Source organism: Cryptomeria japonica, chromosome 10 (assembly GCF_030272615.1).
Source record: "Cryptomeria japonica chromosome 10, Sugi_1.0, whole genome shotgun sequence".
Taxonomy (NCBI): Eukaryota; Viridiplantae; Streptophyta; class Pinopsida; order Cupressales; family Cupressaceae; genus Cryptomeria; species Cryptomeria japonica.
The window spans coordinates 921875946-921883455 of NC_081414.1; positions in this window are offsets into that span (position 1 = coordinate 921875946).

Genomic DNA, 7510 nt, shown 5'->3' on the forward strand with positions numbered 1-7510 from the left:
ATAATCCATTGTTAAACCTTACTCAACAAATGCAAACTCTACAACAATAGATGCAAGATATGAAAAATGGAACAAGCTCCAAGAAGTATTCATTGGAAGATATATGCCCATATCATTTCAATAAAAATTTGAATATGGTACCATTTCCACAACATTGCGAGATCCCTAAAAATGACAAATACGATGGAAAATCCGATCCTCAGGATCACATTAGGGAGTTTTGTACTATGAGTATGAATTTTCCCATGATGAAACTTACCTGATGCATCTTTTTCCTAGGAGTTTAAATGGACAATCAATGGAGTGGTTTTCAAGATTACTATCCGAAATCAAATCTTTTGAAGAACTCGTGAATAGATTTATTTCACAATACTCCCACAATGTAAGGAATGAGATAACAATGTTGGATTTATGCAATGTTAAACAAAAGAATGGTGAATCCTTTATGATATTCTTACAATGATGGAAATGCATGTTTAATAGGTATCCAAGAGATGTGCCTGATCAAGAAAAAATGGACATATTCATTGATAATCTTATCAGTGAAATGAGTTATCAACTAAGAATGCAATGTCCTCCCTCCTTTGCCAAGATGATTGAGAATGGTCTGATAATAGAGAACGCGATGGTAAATAAAGGAGAGCTAAAAATTTACAATAATTCCTACAACAACAATGACAATGACAAACCCAAGTTTTGGTCAAAGAATAGGCATGTCAGCAATGGAGGAAATGACAATAATAGTGCTACAAAACAACAACAACAACAACTTGTTAATCTATCAAGTCAAATTCCAAGCAATAACAATCAAGAAAACAATAAGACCAAGTCCTTCTCCAATCCTCAGAGGAAATTCACAAACATTGGAGAACCATTGGAATCAGCTTTAAAAACTCTTCTTGCCAATAAACTAATTGTGTTACCAGAAGTAAGATGTTATGAACCACCAGTCAAGCCAAATTGGTGGAATGACAATCATTTTTGTAATTACCATCAGAATAAAGGACACCAAACAAATGATTGTCAAAGATTGAAACACCTTATCCAAGATCTAATCGATAATGGAACTATCACAGTGGATAGCCACAAGACAAATGAATCACACCTAGCTTTCAAAACTCCACTTCCGAATTATGACAAAGGTGAACCATCCCTATTAAAAGATGACAAAAGAAAAGCCAAAGTGAACTACACTTATACATATGATGATGTGGTAAATGTTGTCATCGTTAAAGATAATCTACCTTCAAAGTCAATCAATTATTACAAGAAGCAAAGCAAAGGTTACCTTTCCAGGTATAACAAAAGACCCAACATCCACTTCACAACAATACAATTTAGTAGAGTAATTACGAAGAATACCCACTCAAATATCAATTATAGAACTTCTCAAAGTTTCACCTATGCATAAGGAAATTTTAGAAAAAGATTTAGTGGAAACAACAGTGTCAAAATACTTGGATATAGATCAGTTCCAAAACATGGTGGGACACCTTATATCCCCTCATTGCTTATCATTTTCTGAAAATGATGACGCATCCTTACAACATCCTCACAATGCTCCTTTACATGTTGAAGTCACCATTAATAAAACACGTGTCAAATGCGTACTCATAGATGGTGGAGCTGACTTAAATATTTGTGCATTGAGTTTGATAAAAGCTTTGGGATATTTAGAAAATGCAGTGGATCCAAAGAAGAAAATAACCATTAAGGCTTATGATGAAGCAGAACATTCTTCTAAAGGAACTGTGGTGCTACCAATCAAAATAGGACCTATGGAAAGGAATACACTGTGTCAGGTTTTAGATTTGAATCTCTCTTACAACATTCTTCTAGGAAGGCCATGGATTCACAATATGCAAGCAGTTCCTTCTACGTATCATCAATGTGTAAAATTTCCTCATGAAGGACAAGAGATCACTATAAATACATATTCTAGTCAATATTGCAATAGTTTGAAGCTAACACAAGATACAAGAGTTCCACATAAGAGAGAATCAGTATATCCTACTAAAGAAATTCAAGAAAAGTTATGGGAAACCTTTGAGAAAAAACTCAAATTAAATGATGAAGGAATGGGAAAATATTCTTTGCATAATTTGCCACTTTCACCTAAATCATATGGAAAGCATACAAATGTTCAACCATGCATCTCAAAAAAATCAAAAGAAATGTTTAACGGAACATTTGTTAGAGCTGGAACTCTTGATGAAGAAACCGAAGACAAAGACATTCTTGGTTGGTTGTACAAGGATGAAAATGAAACTATAGCAACAGCTGCAAAAGTTAATATTCCCATAAAACAATATGGCAAAGGTTATGAAATCATGCAAAAAAATGGGATATGAAGGAAAAGGACCAGTTGGTAAATGACATCAAGGTATTTCAGAACCAATTTGTCCCCACTCACAATCTAAAGAAGATAAGTCAGGACTTGGATATCTAAAGTCAAATCAAAAGCACCATAATTATCAACAATCAAAGTGGAGAAAGAAATCAATCTCTAAAGAATAAAATTGGCAAGAAAAGCTACATCAAGTAGCAAAAATAGTAACCAATGAACAGAAGAAACAAGAAGACCATGATAAAAAAGAAGAAGACATTACCATCAAAGGAAAAGAAGAATCTTATCAAATGTAGAATCTAAACAAGATATTCCTGAAGCAGTGAAAATAGAGATGGCAGAAACCAGGGAACTTTTTGCACCATGTAACATTCCTGTATGGTATAGTGGGGTAGTCCTAGACCATGATTAAGAGACAGATTCAAATGAGTATGAATGGGGTCTAGATGTCTTATCTAGTACATTGAGTAAAGAAAACAATGAAGAACAAACAACTATTACAGAGGAAGACTTGTCTATTATAAAACAAAAGATGGAGTTAGAGAGAAGATGAGAAGAACTCAGAATTCAGAGAAAAGAGGCATATACAAAACAACAAAGGAAAGGGAATGACAAAGATAAAGAAGTAACGCCACAAGAAGTACAAATAGAGATAGATCAAGCATATGGAAATATCAGATTTTTATTAGATAAGGAACAAGATATATCAAGATGTGGCAAAACCATAGAAGAATTAAGAAATAGTCAAGTGGGATTGACTATTAGTCAAGAAGAAGTTGAGTTTGAAAGGAGACAAAATCTAGCAAAATAATTCTCTTTATCATGTACACAAGTATGTCAACTTCAAAATGAAAATGAAGTCATTGAAAATAATCAAGAAGGAATTTGCAGTAGTAAAGAGGTGTGTGTTGATATAATCCATTCATTTAAGGGACAAACGTCAGCTAAAGAACCATTTGAGTGTGAGCTACAAAATACTAATACTGACTTTGTTAGAACTAATTGGAAGACACTTGGGAGAGACAATTCTCAAAATCATTCGATCTATGACATTACCTACTCTATGCCAAATTATGATCATTATGTCATGAACTTTGAAACACATAACGATGACAATGATTATGAATTACCCCTTCTTCATCCTAAACTAATTGATTGGGATAATTTAGAAAACCCTAAATTAGATGTATTTTCCAATGATCATGACTTAGCCGTGTACCTTAATGATGTCGAACCCATAACACCTAAGATATCTTCCATTGCAAAATCAAGTAACGTTTCTCGTAGTCAGGAGAATGCCAAAATTTCCAGTCGCAAAATTGAAATAAAACAAGGAAAGAGACCTACTATTGAAAACCATTTCATGGCAATAATAGATCAATCAAAAGGGAAAATAAAGGACGTATCTGATGGTGAAAACCTCTTTGAGGCGCCAGAAGATGGAAATTTTGAAATTCTTCCTGCATATTTTCAAGAGAGATTTGCTATCCTAATAGAACCAACAGAAGAAGTAAACATTGGTACATCAAAGGACCCTAAGATACTTCATTATGTTGCCTCATTATCAGATGAAGAGAGGAAAGAATACATGGAATTCTTTAAACAAAGACAAATAAATTTTGCTTGGTCCTATGCAGACATGCCAAGACTTAATCCAGATCTTATCATGCATCATCTTAATGTGGATTTAAAAGCAAAACTAGTTAAGAAAAAGCTAATAAATATGCATCCACACATTGCTCTTCTTGTAAAAACCGAGCTGAAGAAATTATTAGATGTGGGTTTATTAGACATGTTGCTTATCCAGAATGGGTTTCAAGTATTGTACCAGTGTCAAAGCCAGATAAAAGTATATGAGTCTATACAGATTTCAGAGATCTAAATAAAGCATGTCCCAAAGATGATTCTGCTACCAAACATTGATATAATTGTAGACTTATCAATAGGACATGAGATGTTTTCATTAATGGATGGCTTTTCGGGATATAATCAAATAAAATAATATCTTATGAATCCTCTAGTACTGGTATCACCAACCAAAGGGAAACCATTTTTTCTCTATATCTCAGCGACAAATGTGTCATTAGGAACTTTCCTAGCTCAACATGATGAAGAAGGAAAAGAAAGAGTAGTGTACTACATCAGTAGAACACTTGTTGGCTATGAACTGAATTATTCCTCAATAGAGAAGACATGTATAGAAGTTGTGTTTGCAACTCAAAAGTTGCGACATTATATGTTGACTCATTCCATGAAACTAATAGCAAAGATAGATCCACTAAAGTATTTGTTGAGCAAGTCAACTTTGACAGGAAGACTAGCCAAATTGGTTATGATACTTAGTGAATTTAATATAGAGTATGTTGACTGAAAAGCTATCAAGGGACAAGTCATTGTTGATTAATTGGCTGAAGCACCTTTACAAAATAACATACCATTGCACATTGAATTTCTTGATGCAGACATTCTGACAGTAAGTACAAAATTTTGGGAATTGTACTTTGATGGTTCTTATACACAATATGGATTAGGTGCAGGAATCTTTTTCATCACACCTTAGGGACACATAATTCCAAAATCATATAGACTGCGGTTTCCATGCACAAACAATACTGTAGAATATGAAGCATTGACTATTGGGCTCAAAATGGCCATTGAATGGAATGTCAAAGAGTTACATATCTATGGTGATTCACAGCTTATCATCAACCAAATAAATGATAATTATCAAATATCAAAATAAGGATGATAATCTCATGCCATACAAATAGCTGGTAGAGGAGTTTAAAGAACACTTTAAATAAATATCATTCACCCAGATTCCAAGAAATGAGAATAAAGCAGTAGATACAATGGCTACAATAGAATCTCTCTTACAAAATCAAGAGAATCAACATGGTTACGAATTTCTCATGGAAGATATCTTAACCCCTAACATTCAATCCCAACATATCTACCAAATTTGCCATATATCAGGAACCAGTCAATCCCTATACAGTCAAACTTATCAGTACTTAAAAGAGAATATCCTTCCTCTTGACCTATCCTGCAATCAGAAAAGGAATTTTATCCATCAGTCCTCTCGCTATACTATTATTGCAGATATCCTATATAGGCGAGGTCTAGATGGTACTTTGTTGAGATGTCTTGAATAAGAAGAATCTGAGAAAGTTCTTAATGAAGTTCATGTAGGTATTTGTGGCACACACTCAAGTGGCTTAACACTGGCTAAGAAACTTCTTCGTATGGGTTACTATTGGCCTACTATGGAGAGAGATTCATTCACATATGCTAGGAAATGCAAACAATGTCAGATCCATGGGAATCTCATTCATGCACCTGCACAAGAATTATATCCTATGATAGGATCATGGCCATTTTCTCAATGGGGCCTTGATTTGGTAGGAAAGATAAATCCCTCATCTTCTAATGGACATAAGTTCATTCTGACTGCTACTGAATATTTCACTAAATGGATTGAAGCAGTACCTCTAACAACAGTGATAGGAAAACAAATATCATCATTCATTTTGAATTATATAATCTGTCGCTATGGAGTTCCAATGGCCATTAAACCTGATAATGGAAAACCATTTAAGAATCAAGATGTGAAGGAGCTATGTGAACAATTTCATATCCAACATAGGTTTTCTACTCCATATTATCCACAGGGAAATGGTCAAGCTGAGGCATCAAACAAAACTATTTTGAAAATTTTAAAGAAAATAGTCAATGAAGCTAGAAAAGACTAGCACATTCAGCTAAATCCTTCTTTGTGGGCATACTGAACCAGCATCCACACTCCAACGGGGGCAACTCCATATTGTTTGGTCTATGGATCATAATCCATATTACCTATAGAAGTAGAGATACCTTCTCTTCGAGTATCCTTGAAAGGTCTTATACTAGAAGATAAGAAACGAGTCTCTCAACTCCAAGAACTTGAACTGATTCAGGAACGTCGCCAAAATACAACAGATCATCTGAAAGTATATGAACAAAGAATGAAAAGAAGTTATAAACATAGATTCAAGCCACACATTTTTCAGATTGGAGATATAGTTCTAAGGGAGAATCCAAGAAATCAGCAAGATCGAGAAAAAAAGGGAAAATTTGAACCAAATTGGCTAGGACCTTTTGTCATAGTAGCAGCATATGAATCAGGAGTATACAAGTTATCTACCCCTGAAGGTGATTGGTTTGACGAACCTATCAATTCTATTCATCTCAAGAAATTATATGCTTCAAATATAAAGTCCTGAAAAAAATCAATAAAAAGCATATAAAGTCATGAAAAAAATCAATAAAAAGCATACAAAGTCTTGAAAAAAAATCAATAAAAAGCATATAAAGTCTTGAAGAAATCAGTAAAAATCAGAAAAGCAAAAAATCCCTACAAAGCATAAAACAGTTAAAAGAAATAAAAAAATAAAAAAAACAGAGAGAAAAAATGCAATAAATTTAGATGGTGAAAACCTGGTAAACAGACACTATCTAAAAAGTGAGTTCCTCCATCTATGAGATCGCTTTGCTCACCTATCCACTCCATCCTATCACATCTATTGCTTCCATCTATCTTATCTTATCCATTCCATCTTTTGCATCCATTGCTCTAAACCATTAGCAGGAAATATGTAGCTTACCAACAGTTATCAATCTTTGACACACTTGTCATAGTCACTATCTTAGATTTTATCAGAATCAATCAATCTGCACTTATATCCCGTCATGGTTTGGATCTTGATCAATTCATACATCCACAATAAAAAAATTTGTTTCCGTTGGGGGCAAAATCCTAATTCCTTTTGCTAAGGTGATCTTTTAAATCTTTGAAAATCCAAAACATTCTGAAAACTTAGAAAATAAAAAACACCTAGGGTTTTAAAATGGATAACGAGCAACAAAGCAACAAAGATCAAGGCGTCTTATAACAACTGAATCGTGAAACTCAAAAAATGAAGAATCGATCAGCAAGTAAATAAAGGATTATCAAAGATCGTTCATCAAGATGATTATATCAGTTAATGACCATGAGAACATGTGAATGACATGCGAGATTCAGTGTTTATATTTTGATTTTATTGCTAATCATGTACTCTATGCGACTCAAGGATGTCCATGACTAGAGAAGCTATGATGGGGCATGATTATTTTTCTTTGATT